The 15,211-nt window shown below is 47.9% G+C and overlaps 1 pseudogene; it reads right to left on the bottom strand.

Annotated features, from left to right (window-relative positions):
* Positions 1-5,871: 5,871 nt before the first annotated feature.
* Positions 5,872-8,392, bottom strand: LOC123150849 (putative receptor-like protein kinase At4g00960; annotated as a pseudogene).
* Positions 8,393-15,211: the final 6,819 nt, after the last annotated feature.

The raw sequence follows: 15,211 nt of genomic DNA on the forward strand, positions 1-15,211 counted from the left end.
GATCATCAGCTGCTTGATTTTTCAGTCGGGGGATGTGATGAAGCTCTAATCCCTCGAATTTCTTTTCTAGCTTTCTTACTGCATTGCAATAACCAGTCATGGCCGGACTTCTGACGTCCCACTCCTTCATCACCTGATTAACCACCAAATCTGAGTCGCCATAGACCATGAGGCGACGGACGCCGAGTGAAATGGCCATGCGCAACCCATACAAAAGTGCTTCATACTCTGCTTCATTATTGGAGGAATCGAAGTGAATCTGGAGAACATATCTGAGCTTATCTCCTCGGGGGGAGACTAGAACTACCCCAGCACCGGAACCATTCAGCATCTTAGATCCATCGAAGAACATGGTCCAGTGCTCCGAGTGAACTTGAGTCGAAAGTTGCTGTTCAATCCACTCGGCGATGAAATCTGCGATTGCTTGGGACTTGATAGCCTTCTTTGCTTCAAACTTGATATCCAAGGGAAGGAGTTCAATCGCCCACTTGGCCACTCGACCAGTTGCATCTCTGTTGTGCAGAATCTCTGACAGTGGGGCGTCGCTGACGACTGTAATGGAGTGGTCAGAGAAGTAATGTGCAACCTTCTTCGTGGTCATGTAAATCCCATATACAAGCTTCTGGTAGTGAGGGTATCTTAGTTTTGAAGGGGTCAAAACTTCAGATAGATAATAGATTGGGCGCTGAACTCTGAAGGTCTTTCCTTCTTCTTCCCGCTCGACCGTAAGTACTGTACTGACGACTTGTCCTGTGGCTGCAATGTAAAGCAGCAGAGGCTCTTTGCTGATTGGGGCAGCAAGCACCGGCTGGGTGGTGAGCAGAGCTTTGAGCTCTGTGAATGCTGCGTCAGCTTCTGGAGTCCACTCGAACTTGTCAGACTTCTTCATCAGTCGGTAAAGAGGCAACGCCTTTTCACCGAGACAAGAAATGAATCGACTTAGAGCGGCCAAGCAGCCTGTGAGCTTTTGGACATCGTGCACGCGTACAGGACGCTTCATCCAGAGTATGGTGCCAACCTTTTCAGGATTGGCATCGATCCCCCGTTCGGAAACGAGAAAACCGAGTAACTTTCCACCTGGAACTCCAAACGTGCACTTTGATGGATTGAGCTTGATATCATACCTCCTGAGGTTGGCAAAAGTTTCAGCAAGGTCAGTCCGCAGGTCGGAACCTTTCCGTGACTTGACCACAATGTCATCCATGTATGCCTCCACATTCCGACTGATTTGAGTGAGTAGACACTTCTGAATCATTCTCATGAACGTGGCTCCGGCGTTCTTGAGGCCAAACAGCATGGTGACGTAACAGAAGCATCCGAATGGAGTGATGAAAGCGGTTTTGATCTCGTCGGGTCCATACAGACGGATCTGATGGTACCCTGAATAAGCATCTAGAAAAGACAAACGCTCACATCCCGCGGTCGAGTCCACTATCTGGTCAATGCGGGGGAGAGGAAAATGATCTTTCGGGCAGGCCCGATTGATATGTTTGAAATCAATGCACATGCGAAGTGACTTGTCCTTCTTGGGGACCATGACGACATTGGCGAGCCACTCGGAGTGGTAAATCTCTCGGATGAACTCCGCTGCTAAGAGCCGAGCCACCTCCTCGCCAATGGCTTTCCTCTTCTGGACGGTGGACCGTCGAAGATGTTCTTTCACAGGTTTGAACTTCGGGTCGACTCGTAGACGGTGCTCAGCCAGCCCCCTGGGAACTCCAGGCATGTCAGAAGGCTTCCATGCGAAGACGTCCCAGTTCTCACGGAGGAACTAGATGAGCGCTTCTTCCTATTTGGAGTCGAGCGTCGTCGAGATGTGAGTCGGAGCAGCGTCGGGGTCGGTCGGGTGAATGTGAGCTGTCTTTGTTTCACCGGACGACTGAAAAGCTGACTCTGAAGCAGGCTTCTTGGCCCGTAGTAATTCACTCGGATCGGCAGCCTTTTGGTACTCTTGCAGCTCGACCACTGCCATCTGAGCATCTGCAATCTTTGAGCCTTTCTGAAAGCACTCTTCTGCCTTCTTCGACTGCCTGTAACAGTGATTACCCCTTTAGGGCCATGCATCTTCAGTTTGAGGTACACGTAACATGGTCGAGCCATGAAGCGTGCGTAAGCTGGCCTGCCCAAAATGGCATGATAAGCACTTTGGAAGTCCACAACCTCGAATGTCAACTTTTCCTTGCGGTAATTCTTTGAATCACCGAAAACCACATCAAGAGCAATCTGGCCGAGTGATTCGGCTTTCTTGCCAGGAATGACTCCGTGGAAGCTCATGTTACTGGTACTCAGTCTCGACATCGGAATGCCCATTCCTTTCAAAGTTTCGGCGTACAGTATGTTCAGGCCACTGCCACCATCCATCAAGACTTTGGTCAGTCGAGTGCCTTCGACAATTGGATCTACCACCAACACTTGCCTCCCAGGGGTGGCAATGTGCGTAGGGTGATCAGACTGGTCGAACGTGATGGCAGTCTGAGACCACTTCAGATAACTGGGTGTTGCCGGAGCAACCATATTCACCTCAAGGTTGATGACTTTCAGTCGACTTTTGCTTTCGACATCAGCAAAAATCATCAGGGTGGAATTGATTTGGGGGTATCCGTCATCACTATCTTCCTTGTCCTCTACTCTGTCTGACTCTTTTTCCTTATCCTTGGACTGTTTGCCTTGAAACTGCTGGATTAGGAGCCGGCACTGTCGAGTGGTATGCTTTGGGTAAATAAAATTACCCTCTTCATCTTTCTTGGTGTGGATGTGACACGGCAGGTCCAAAACATCGTTTCCATCCTGATCCTTGACTTTCTTGGGCTTCCAGGTGCCCTTGGGTTTTCCCTTGAAGTTTCCCTGGGCTACGGCCAGGGCCTCCCCAGGAGCGGCTGGCTCGGCCTTCCGCTTTTGTTTCCGACTGGAATTTCCTCCGGTTTCTTGGGCCACTGCCTTGTGCTTGCCACTCCGGAGTCGGTCCTCGTCTTCACCATTAGCGTACTTGGTGGCTATCTCCATCATCCGATTCAGAGACATCTCTCCGGTTCGACCGAACTTCAGATTCAACTCTCTGTATTTAATGCCTTCCTTGAAGGCACAGACTGCTTGATGGTCTGGCACATTCTCAACCGAGTGATGCAGTGTGATCCACCTCTGGATGTATTCCCTCAGGGTTTCATTCGGCTTCTGCACGCAAGACCGCAACTCTGTAAGGCCTGCAGGTCGCTTGCATGTTCCTTCAAAAGTTGTGATAAACACTCGGGAGAGATCCTCCCAAGTGTAAATGCTGCTGGGCGCCAATTGATTTAGCCACGCTCTGGCTGAGCCCTCTAACATGAGAGGTAAATGCTTCATGGCCACCTCATCATTGCCACCGCCAATCTGTACAGCCACTCGGTAATCTTCGAGCCAAGTGTCAGGCTTAGATTCACCGGTGAACTTGCTGATTCCAGTCGCCAGTCTGAAATTGGGAGGAATCACTGCGGCTCTGATGGCTCGACTGAAACACTCTGGCCCTGAAGCATGTACTCTGCTGCTGGCGGGCGCATCTCTGTTTTGGCCGTCCCGATGAGCCCTGTTCCTGTCAACCAAGCCTTGAACGAGGACGGATCTCGCGTCAAAGCCTGGGTCCCTGGGGTCGACGGGAACCCTCTGCCCAGCGCTATGAGGGCGCCTGTCGTCTCGAGGTTGAGGCGCATATGACCCGCTCCTCGGGGGAGGGGTTGGCACTCGACGTCGATCATCACGATCGGATCGGTGATCATACTGCTTGTTCCTCCTGTACTGATCATACCGGTCGCCACGTCCCTCACGCCTCGGGGGCGACCGCGGGCTGTGAGCCGACTGGACCGTATCGGTTGCAACGGATCGACTGTGGATCCTATTCCGCGACTGAGAAACAGCGGAATTCTGGTTTCCCGCCGCCCGGAGCAACGCTCTGATCTGTAACAAGCCCCTGCCAGCCTCCGACTGGGAGGGCTGAATTGATTCTGCTATACGGGCCGCAGCGGCCAAATTCTGAACTGGGGTTCGATATACCTGCGTCGGCGGGAAGAGCGGGCGTCGACTGGACTCGGGAGCGCGCTGACGCGCTCGCTCGTCGAGTGCTCGCTGGAGATTCTCCAGTCGAGTGCGCTCGGCCAAATTAGCCAAACGCGCGTCCTCCAAGGCCCGGGCCTCGGGGGATTCTCCGACGATAGGGGTGCGGAGGGCGTCCGTGTTCCGGCGGCGAAGCTCCTCTCGCTGTGATGACGTGAGAGGTTCGGGGAGATACTCATCGTGGGGATGTGACGGGCCGCCCCCGCCCGCGCCCCCATCCGCGCGAGGGAAATCGGGAGGACTGCGCGTTCCCTCGACCGCCAGGATCTCAGCCGCTGGGTCGCTGCTGTCGCACTCGGATGCGGTCTCCGCGGAGCCAGTCGACAGGTCGAACAGGCCGCAGAGGGATTCGTCGGGCTCGATTGCCGCGACTTGCGGGGTGGCCGACTGGCGAGCCACGGCATGCCTCACCCACCTCTGAAGTCTCGACCGACCGGAGCGCTTGCGCCGGTGGGAGACAGAGCGGGGAGACGATACGGGGGCCGACCGATACTGGGTCGATGGCTGCCGCAGGAGGACGCCACGAACGAATGCGCGGAAATGTATCGCACCGCGGACGGGGAGCGCGTTGACGTCGAGTGGCGCCTCTTGAAGCCAGGCGGAGTCGTCGGCGATGAACGTGAGCGCGCCGAGACGGATCTCGCGGCCCTCCGCCAAAACTCCGCACGAAAAGATGATCAAAGGGATCGGAAAAATCGCAACTTCTCCAATCAGGCGCTGAGATTCCTGCCCCATGGTGGGCGCCAACTGTCGTGGTTCTAACTCTGACAGTGATGTAGGGGGGTAAGTATGGAGAGGCTAGATCTCAGCTATTGGGAAGTTGTAAACACACCAAGATGTACGAGTTCAGGCCCTTCGCGGAGGAAGTAACAGCCCTACGTCTCGGTGCCCGGAGGCGGTCGATTGGATTACTGGCGTGTGAATAACAGGGGTGCGAACCCTTCATACTGAGGAGGGGGGTGGCTTATATAGAGTTCGCCGGCCCCCCTCCTGCCCTCAGTAGTGCAGGGTTTAAGGTACATTTAAGGTTGGGCGTTACTGGTAACGCCCATAATAAAGTGCTATGACGACCATAAAGACTACTTAACAGCTGACCGTTTGCCTGCGGAGTGATTGTAGGTCTCCTGGCGGTCGAGTGGTTGGCTTCATGGTCGAGTGATAGCTTTCTGGTCGAGTGATAGCTTTCTGGTCGAGTGTCTTGAGTCCGTCGAGTGGGATACCTTTAAGTCGATTGAAAGGTGACTTCTCCTAGGAGTGTCCTAGGGTAGGACTCTTTGGTCAGGTCCGTGTCCCTACCCTAGGTACATGTCTTCATCAGGTGCTAATTAACTTTTTCTGAGTTTTTGACATACCGTGTTCCTTTAATATCTTGGGATTGTGTCATATAGGTTTGCTTTGAATAAAAAAGTCTAGACAAACCAAAATCAGCAATTTTTGCCGCCATATCCTTATCCAACAAAATATTTGCTGGTTTCAAGTCCAGATGGTAAATGGGAGTATCATCATTATGAAGGTAATGTAAACCCTCACAGATTCCTTTTATTATCTTGTAACATGTGTCCCAATCAAGTCTGCAGGGTTCAGCTGTAGAAGTAAAAAAAAGTATTACCATGTAGTATTATAGTATTACCAAGTGTTATAATCTAAAAGATAGTCCAGTGTATCACCCGATTTCCCACTCTAGGTGCTGCAAAAATAGTTCCGTCATCTTCTCACCCCCCCCCCCCCCCCCACACACACACACACACACAGACTCACACTTTATGTTGTAGGGAATTCAAATATAATTTAGTGCAAGTAGAGCAGAATCATACCGGAAAGTTGATTGTCAAGGCTTCCACCCTGCACGTATTCCAAACAAATTGCTCTTTCTACCACACTAGCAGAAACATGATTTCCCTTGTACTCAACAACTATCTGTGATGTATGGTAGCAGTACCCAACTAACCGTACAATATTTTTGTGTTGGACCATCATTAGATTATTAAGCTCATTCTTAAATTGTTCATCATCAATCCACAACATTTGATGAAGTTTCTTAACAGCAACCTCTTCTCCATTGTCGAGCATTCCCTGTTAAAAATCTCAGTCTTTATGGCACATCATTCTTGTAGTTAACGGTAGGGTTCATTTGTAAGTTAGCAGATGAAGTAATAACCATACCTTGTAAATAACTCCATATCCACCACGGCCAACTATGTTCTGCTCAGAAAACCCCTTTGTAATATTTTCTAAGAACTCGAATGGAAACTCCTTTGTTCTATGTAGCTGACCTATAGATGAGCACTCGACGATATCAATCTTATTCAGTGTCTGTATGATCTCCTTTATAGTAGGCCTCTTTTCTCGACTGGACTCCACACATTTTAGAGCTATTTCGATGCATGTTCTAACTTCACGTGAAGTATGCTTCGGTATTGTGCGCTGCATCCTGTTTACCCAGTATTTATATACCTGCAGAATTGAAACATAATTCCTTGGCATGCATGCCTGGTACAACCTAATATTAGTGAAAGTATTACATTTCATAATATAGAGTTTTTTCTTACAAGCTCAATAAATACTTCGGGAGAAGTATCTATACATTTGGTGTAGCTCTCCTTTCCTGCCATGATTTGCAAGATTATAATGCCCAGACTGAATACATCAAACTTTTGTGTGATTAGCCGTTTACTGATGTATTCTGGCGCCATGTATACTCTGCATAGTACAAAAATAATTTATCCTCACAAAAATTCCATACAAGAATTTGATTACTTCTCATGGTTTGTTCATTGATGTACCTTGTTCCTCAACTTTTGTAGGGTTCAATTCCAGATGACAAATAGGATACTTGAATCCTTTGTGAAGGTAATGTAAACCCTCACACAGTCCCTTAATTATTTTGTAACATGTATGCCAAACAAGAGCACATGGTTCATCTATAGAAGTAAACAATAAAATGTGTATTACCATGATGTAAAGCATAGGGATTATTGCCTACATGCAAAAATGATAGTGTAAGTAGAGCATATTCATACTAGAAAGATGCTTGTCAAGGCTTCCTCCCTGCAAGTATTCGGAGCATAGATATCTTTCTTTCACTCTAGCAGAAACATGTTTTCCATTGTGCTCAGCAAGCACTTGTGCTGTATGATGGCAGTAACCAACTAACCGTATGGTATTTTCATGTTGGACCATCTTAAGATTATCAAACTCATTTTTAAATTCCTCGTCGTCAAGCCCTGGCATGAGATTAAGCTTCTTCACAGCAACGTATTCCCCATTGTCTTGTACTCCCTGTCAAAACATATCTATTAAGTCACTATATGTTAACATACTGTATTGTTGATTAAGCAAAAATTTTTTTGCGGGGAGAGGTTAATTAAGCATTTAATACTATGGATGATTAGAAATTAATGTATCAAGATGATTAATATTTGTTCTAATTCGTTCTCTTGGAGGAGATCCTGATTTGTGCCTACAACTCGTACCAGGTTTGTTGCACAAAAAAATTCCTGAAGATAGGAACTTATATGCCCGAGTATTAATATTTTGGTAAGGAAGATTATGCCAGAGTAGTGCAAGATGGAGACAAGTAATAATAGTATTCATAGGAGTACCTTGTAAACCAATCCACGCCGACCACGACCAATGATGCGCTCCTCCGAGAAATTATTCGTGATATGGTTTAAGTGCCCGAATGTAAACTCGTACGGACTATCGTCTTTCTTGATCTCCTCGACGGAGCGGAGAAAAGCGTTCCCGAACAACCCTCGCAGCTTTCCCACGGCGTGGTGGATGTCTACGCCGTCCCCAATGACCATGATATTCCCATGAATTTCCAAAGAAATCGACTCGACCCCTGAGGCCCGTTGTTGCTCACGTCAGAAACGAATTCACCATCAAATTTGGAAAGAGCAGTTATACCTCTAAAAGGTAGTAGTAGTAATACTCACCAGGGAGAACGGCGACTGCTGCCAACGCTTTCGACTTCTCTCTGCCGTCCTTCAACTCGACCTTCACCACGATCTTTTGCTGCAATCCTCAATCAATCAAGAGAACGAAACGGCATGAGCAACGGACGACCGAGGACTGCAAATCAGTATCTTCTACCTAGAGGCAACGGCTACAGATAAGCAAGGGTTTGTCAGCTATGATCTCACCCTCATGGCGGCGGGCCGGCGACCAGACCAGAACCAGTCGGCGATTACAGCTATAATCACGGCGGCAATGCCCACGTCAATCTCGTCTCCGTGAGGATCCGCGCGCGGAGGGGAAATGGACGGCAAACAAGATCTCGATTGGTTCCGCCGAATGGACAGTGGAGACGTCCGCCAGCGCTATACGTACGTCAGTTAAAGGCTGCCACTTTTGGTAAAATATTTGATTGTGCGATGAGGACTTGGCAGTGACTAGGTGTTGTTTTATTTTATGTTATTTTAGTGGACTGAATGAATAAAGATGGAAACCACAGTCGCATTCGGTCCACCTGTCTGATCTGATGAGAGTGGGAGAATATACGCCTCAAATCCCGCCACCAGACCTGCTTTGACGGCCATCGCACCCACCAGTCCACCACCGAGCCTTGATCTTATTCATACCAACTTTTGGCCCACTTTTAGGAATAAAGATTTTTTGGATGGACTTCTCCCCCGTTAAACTAGGACAATGCTTGTGCATTGTAACGGGATATACGCATTGTAACGGGATATACATATTTTAGTATGTTACTAGCTTGTGATGATTTGTCCATATTAATGCAATTGTGTACATAAATGTTTATTAAATCATGTTCGTGATTTACCTTATAGTTTGATGAGAAGTTTGGTAAGTAACTTAAAGTGAAATTGGTTCACAAGGTAAGTAAATTAAGGTGATTGACTATCATACGGGAAATATTTGACGAAGAGGTGGAGCGAAGAAAAGTTAAACATCTTCCGCAAAACAAGTAAGGAAAAAAGAAAAGAAAAGTTAAACATGTAACATTACATTCTTTTTAAGTTTTGTTAAGTAGTACTAGGACAATGCCCATTCGTTCTAGCAGGATATAAGTATTCTAGTACGTTAGCTTTGTGGTTTACCTGCCTATATTAATGCGATTGTGTAAATAAATGTTTACTAGATTCTGCATGTGGTTTTATCTTATATTCCGATCAGAAGTTTGATAATCAAACTAAAGTAGAATTGGTTCAGTAGGAGTAAATAAATTACGATGATTAATTATCATATAGGAAAGATTGGATGAAGGAATACTGAGAAGAAAAGTGAAACATGAAACCTTACTTTCTTTTTAAGTAGTGACACAAACCTCCAAAAAACGCGTAGCAACTCCAACAGTTCCCCTAAAAACCTTCCCGTAAAATTAGTTTTATAGGATGTCTGTAACTTTAGAGAAGTTTAGTGAGAGCTACCTTTGTTACATCGCATAATCTTTTGCCCTAAATCTATAATTATTTTATTTGTATTAAACAAAAGTAGATAATGGCCTATGGCCCGCCAGTTAGTGACACTCGTGACGGCTTTCGGCGAGGGCAGCGCGAGGCGGTGGCGAGGCGGGGTGGCAACACGGGCAGCGCCAAATATGTGTCTTGGGTAACACACACAAGTAAACTGCTCAGAACCGCCAAATCATATTGAACTGGAAATGAGCCAGGAGCCCAAGACTAACAACACAACTGATCGGTTGGGCCCACCTATCGGGCTGAATTGGCAAAGAAAAACTGCCACAGACAAGTTGACTAGACTCTCTCTCACATATTATGTCGAATAGCTCGTGTGCACTGGCCATCCACTCCATCAGGAGGGACGATGCCTCCCAGCATCATGTAAGTCTGGGAGATCAGAATCGCCTAGGTGTTGCCTATGCCGGCGAGAGTAGTGCAGCCAAGGCCGCCAACCTCGTCGAACTGTAATGACCTCAATCTCATGTAATACGACATCTAGCTGAGACGAGGCACCAACCACACCCCTTCACGACGTTACCTTTCCTCGGCCCTGTGATGTGTTTTTGTTGCCTTGGCGGACCACCGAATACGACGTCTAGCCGAGATGAGGCGCCCACTATGGCAAACAGGTCATCATACACAAGGCACTTGGGCAGGATAAATACAAGTTGCTCCCTGCAAATGAGAAGGCAAAGACACAACATGAACTTGCGGCTGTCGCATGGGAACAATGTTTGTGTGGGAGGAAAATATTTGCTTGGTGTTTGCGAAAGACAGGCTAGTTGTTCCCTCACAAGTAGTGAATCAGGTGAGTGAGTGTTTAATACCTCATCTATCTGATTCATCATGTTAGTTTTTTGAGTCCTTTGGCTCATTTTGTTAAAACGGTACACAACCTTCATCTGATGTTCTTATTCTATGAGCAACACTATAGATGTTACCGCCAAAGTACATCCTTTGAACGGTAATGTATATAATGTTGAACTCTTCCATGCGTCCTAGCAAAACCCAGATGCTAATCGAGTGCTAGTGAATTACTAAGCCTTCTGGGATAAGGTTGAGGATTGTGTGTCATCTCTCTAAAGATGATTCGAGTTCACATTCGTATCTTCGGAAGGTTAGTTACTCTTCTTCTGCAATAATAGTACAATGAGGCAAAAGACTTAACAAGCTAGATAGATGAATCACGCCAATCCCCGGTATTGCCTGTTCCCTAATGCGAATCCATAGCTATCCCATATAGAATGCAACAGAAATAGAGTTTGCACCACCAAAAGCAACGGCTAGCTAGTAAACTTTACAGCATTATGTGGCCTAACCAAACTTTGTTATATCAAAACCATGGTATTTTGTACCTACAGACAAGATTACTGTAGTTTTTGATACTTTGTTTTTTCTAATACTTTGCTATCAAACAAGGCCTAAACTACTAATTATGTAGTGTGTACATTCATGCATAATGATAAAATGCTTGTTGTTTATATTGAATTTCTTCAATTGGTTTTATGCAAAACGCAGCCATGTCAGCACAATTGTTGCCGTGGCTGCAAATCTTTTATTTAGCATGCCTAACCTTTCAATGGCGGGCGCTCCAGTAAGCACACCACTGCAACAAGGTAGTGGCAGGCACGCGCTACAGCCCGCCACTGCCTATATTCTAGTACTGGCGAGCAAATTCCACCGCTCGCCACTGATGAGGCTCTACCAATGTCGGGCGCCTGCCAACCACTGATGTGGTTATAGCACTGGCGAGCACTGTTGGGCTTTTCTACCCGTCACTGCTAGGCATTCATGCAGTAGTGTAAGTCTTGAACATAAGAGTCTGATTCGTATGCAAGTTTAGGTTTAAACTTGGGAAAACATTATCCTTAGCCGACGGATGCACACGCAGCGTCCCGATCGAGCGCTCTTGCTGTCCACAAGTCCTGTGCAGCCTTTTTTTTTGCAACAACTGTATTGTTTCAGAAGGTTTCTGCAATAGAGATCTTGTTTCGAAAATAAAAAAATGATCCGGTGGTGACGTTCCTTTTTCAGCAACAGGGTCTAGTTTTAGAAAGTTTCTGCAACAGAGGTCATGTTTCAGAAAAAAAAATGGTTCGACAGTGAAGATTTTTTTCTTCTGCAACCGGGGTCTTGCTTCAGAAACATAGCCCCGGTTGCAGAAAGCGTTGGAGGAGCGCACGATGTTAAAGCGTACGAGGCCAAGCATTGCAACACGACGGATGTTTCAGAAACGTAGCTTCAGTTGCAGAAATCGTCAAAGGAGTCCCCGGCATGAGAGCTCGTCGCCGTCATGCTGGAGTAGAGGTCGCGTCTGTTCTCCAAGCAGGGCCCCTCGGTGAGCTCGATTTGCGTCCGATCCAAGCATTTGACGCGCGATATGGTGCTCCATGGTGTTGCAGAGAGTTCAATTTAGCTCCCGCACGCACGGCGGCGGGCTGATTTTGGGGGCGGGTTGGCGGCGGCGGCGCGCTGGACGCAGCTCTATCAGGGCCGGGGGCAAGTTTGTTGTCTTGTTTCTGCAACAACGCGCATGTTACAGGAATAATGAGGGGGACATGCGGGATGCGCACACTAGCTCGGGTGACTAACAGCTCAGGGATCCAACGGTTGCCCAGGCAACGGATGATTTCAGTACATCTGTTGGGGACACGTAGCAGCGCTCATCAAAGGAGTCCCCGGCATGGGACCTTGTTGTTGTCATGCCTGAGTAGAGGCCGCGCCTGTTCTTCAAGCAGGGCCCCTTGGTGAGCTTAATTTGTGTCCGTTCCAAGCATCTGACGTGCGACATGGTGCGCCATGATGTTGCAAAGAGTTCAATTTAGGTCCTGCACGCAGGGAGCACGCTGATTTTGGGGGCGGGTTGGCGGCGGCGCCGCGCTGGGCGCAGCGCTATCAGGGCCGGGGGACAAGTTTGTTGTCTTGTTTCTGCAACAACACGCATGTTACGGAATAATGAGAGGGACATACGGGACGCGCACACTCAAGGGTCCAACGACTATTCAGGCGGCGGATAATTTCAATACATCTGCCGGCGGACGCGTAGCAGCGCCCCAAGTTGTTTACGTGAGGAGCTAAAGCTAAAAGTTGAGTACATGCACGTTTGTGCGCTGTCCGTCTAGACGTGTAGTAGTAGTTCGAATCAGTTCAGGACTCATCAGATAGGTCTGGTTTTGGTTCCGAGGTTCAAGTCCTGCGTGCGTCTATATAAGCGCACTGTCCTTGGGTACAAAAGTTTTTTGTGCGCGTGTTCGTTCTTTCTAATGCGATCCTTCCTAAGGATAGAATTCCAACAAAATATTCAGTTCACTTTTCCCAAGAATTCAGATGTCCTTAATTGCCAGCAACAGCACCAAACGTCGCCGGCGCCCTCCCACTGTACATCATGCATCCAGCAGCGCCTCCCCTGGTGCCGGCACGGCGGCGCCCTCCCCCTGGGCGTCGATGAACCAAGACTTGATCCGCCTGATCGCCTGGCGGGTGCTGGCGGGCGACTTACTTGACTACGTCCGCTTCCGCGCGGTCTGCCGCCACTGGCGGTCCAGCACCGACAGCCCACGCGGCCGCGGCGTCGTCGACCCACGCTTCCACCCGCGCCGCTGGATGATGTTCCCGGAGGGCCACGGCCTGCACCCATCCCACACCAGGCTCCGCGACTACATCCGCTTCCTCAACCTCGACACTGGGAGGTTCGTCCGCGCCAAGCTCCCGGTCTTCAAGGACCACTGCATCCTCGACTCGGTGGACGGCCTGCTGGTCATGCACAGGGACGAGGACACGGCCATTCGACTCCTCCACCCTTTCACCGGCGACATCGTGGACCTCCCGCGGCTCGTGACCCTTGCGCCGCATATCGACCTGAGCCTGCCCGGGGCCTTTCTCCCGGCGCAGAGGTGCTACTACCTCAGAGGAGTCTGCGCTTCCCTCAGCGTCAGCGCCGCCGGAGTCGTCTCCGTCTTGCTTGCGCTGCATCGGATGGGCCGCGTGGCCTTCGCCACATCCCGGGACCAGCAATGGCACATGTCAACCTGGGCATTTAGTTACAACACACCCTTATCGTTTCAAGGCAAACTATACATGGCGCGAATGAGCTTCGATCCCAAAGAGAACTCGGACATATTCCAAGTTGATCCACCACCACCACCACAGGGCCATCATCATGTGGATGTGGTGGGCACAACTAGTTCCTCCTCATTGACATTGCCACCACCCAAGTTGATTGCCACAATTCCAGCCGAGAAGCTCACCCGTCCCGTCCACCTAGTAGAATGCGACTCGCAGATCCTTGTGACCGGCTATACCGATAGATCCTGGTCGCATATGATCATCCATAGGCTTGCGGATCTAATTACATCGGAGAACCCGATTCCGGTAACAAGCATTGGGGACAAGGCTTTGTTCCTTAACAATGTGAGGAGCCTGTCTGCTTCCTCCAATGGGGCATTGCCCACTGTTGTCAGCAACACCATTGTTCAGGCCAGCCTGGCAAATGGGTCACTTACTGAGTACAACCTTAGTACCGACGCTTGGTCACGGCCTATGGATGGTTGCATCTTACATGGCCCCATATTTGGACCCTGTTGCCTTATCTACCATATCTACACCTGTTGCATTCGTGAATACTGGTGAGTCGGATCAGTACCACCTCTCTTTTTGAATAATTAATAAAGTGGCTGCATGTATCTCCGAGATGCAGAGGCCAAGGGACATCCTTCTTTTCTAAAGAAAAGTACCCCCTGTCTTTTTTTTCATCAATCTCTACATTGTTTTTCACAATTTTTGCTAAAGTTAATGAGGCGAGCTGATTGATATTCTTCTCTGCTTGCTTTCAGGAACAAAGGACAACTATGCAACCGGAAGAAACCGTGCAGGTGGCGAGTGAAGGGAAAGTGGCGCATAGGGGTATAATCTGCCTTGCTTAAATTTCAGCACTTTTGCGCTAATCTACTGTATTTATTATTCATGCTTAACTGGTACCACTTGTTCTTTATGTGTTGCTAGTACAATGATGCCGTAGGTCCTTGATCTCAAACATGCGGGGCTTTTATAGCTTCAGCTGTATTTGGCAGCAAAGTATTTTAGAGTTTTTGTAGAATACCGTGATTTTGTAGAAACCATAGTTTGAATGATTTTTTCTATGTGTTTGGCGTCAACAAATACCATGCTTTTATAAACCGTAGTATCTCCAACACTATAGTATATATTTTCGTAGTATTTTAAAAAGAGACCTTACCTGTTTTTATAAACCAGGCTGATAAAACCGTGTCTTTTAGAAACCGGAGTATTCATTGCACGCACACTGGAATACTTAGGTTTCACATTACCACAGTTTTTAAAATGTGATGCTGTCAATAGTTGGTTTATTGGAATATATAATGTCTCTTTCGTGAGCAGCGTTTGCAACTAGTGATCATTTCCCATTTGTTAGAGATAATGAAACAATTTTCTATTTACATTGAAATATTGTTGCCACATAGGTATGTCATATTCTGTACACATAGACTGTTGTTTGTGCATTTAGTATTAATTGAGACGGTCCAGAACACATTGTTATGATGTGCTTATGGACTGACTGTATACCATGTGACATTTTCTTATGTGCCAGTTTAGAGTTAGTTATCAACTGGAACACTCCTTTTTACTATAAACACCGGGAACACACTGTTAGGGTTTTTCAATATTTGGACATCACAGTCATAATA

Source organism: Triticum aestivum, chromosome 7A, assembly GCF_018294505.1.
Source record: "Triticum aestivum cultivar Chinese Spring chromosome 7A, IWGSC CS RefSeq v2.1, whole genome shotgun sequence".
NCBI classification, from domain to species: domain Eukaryota; kingdom Viridiplantae; phylum Streptophyta; class Magnoliopsida; order Poales; family Poaceae; genus Triticum; species Triticum aestivum.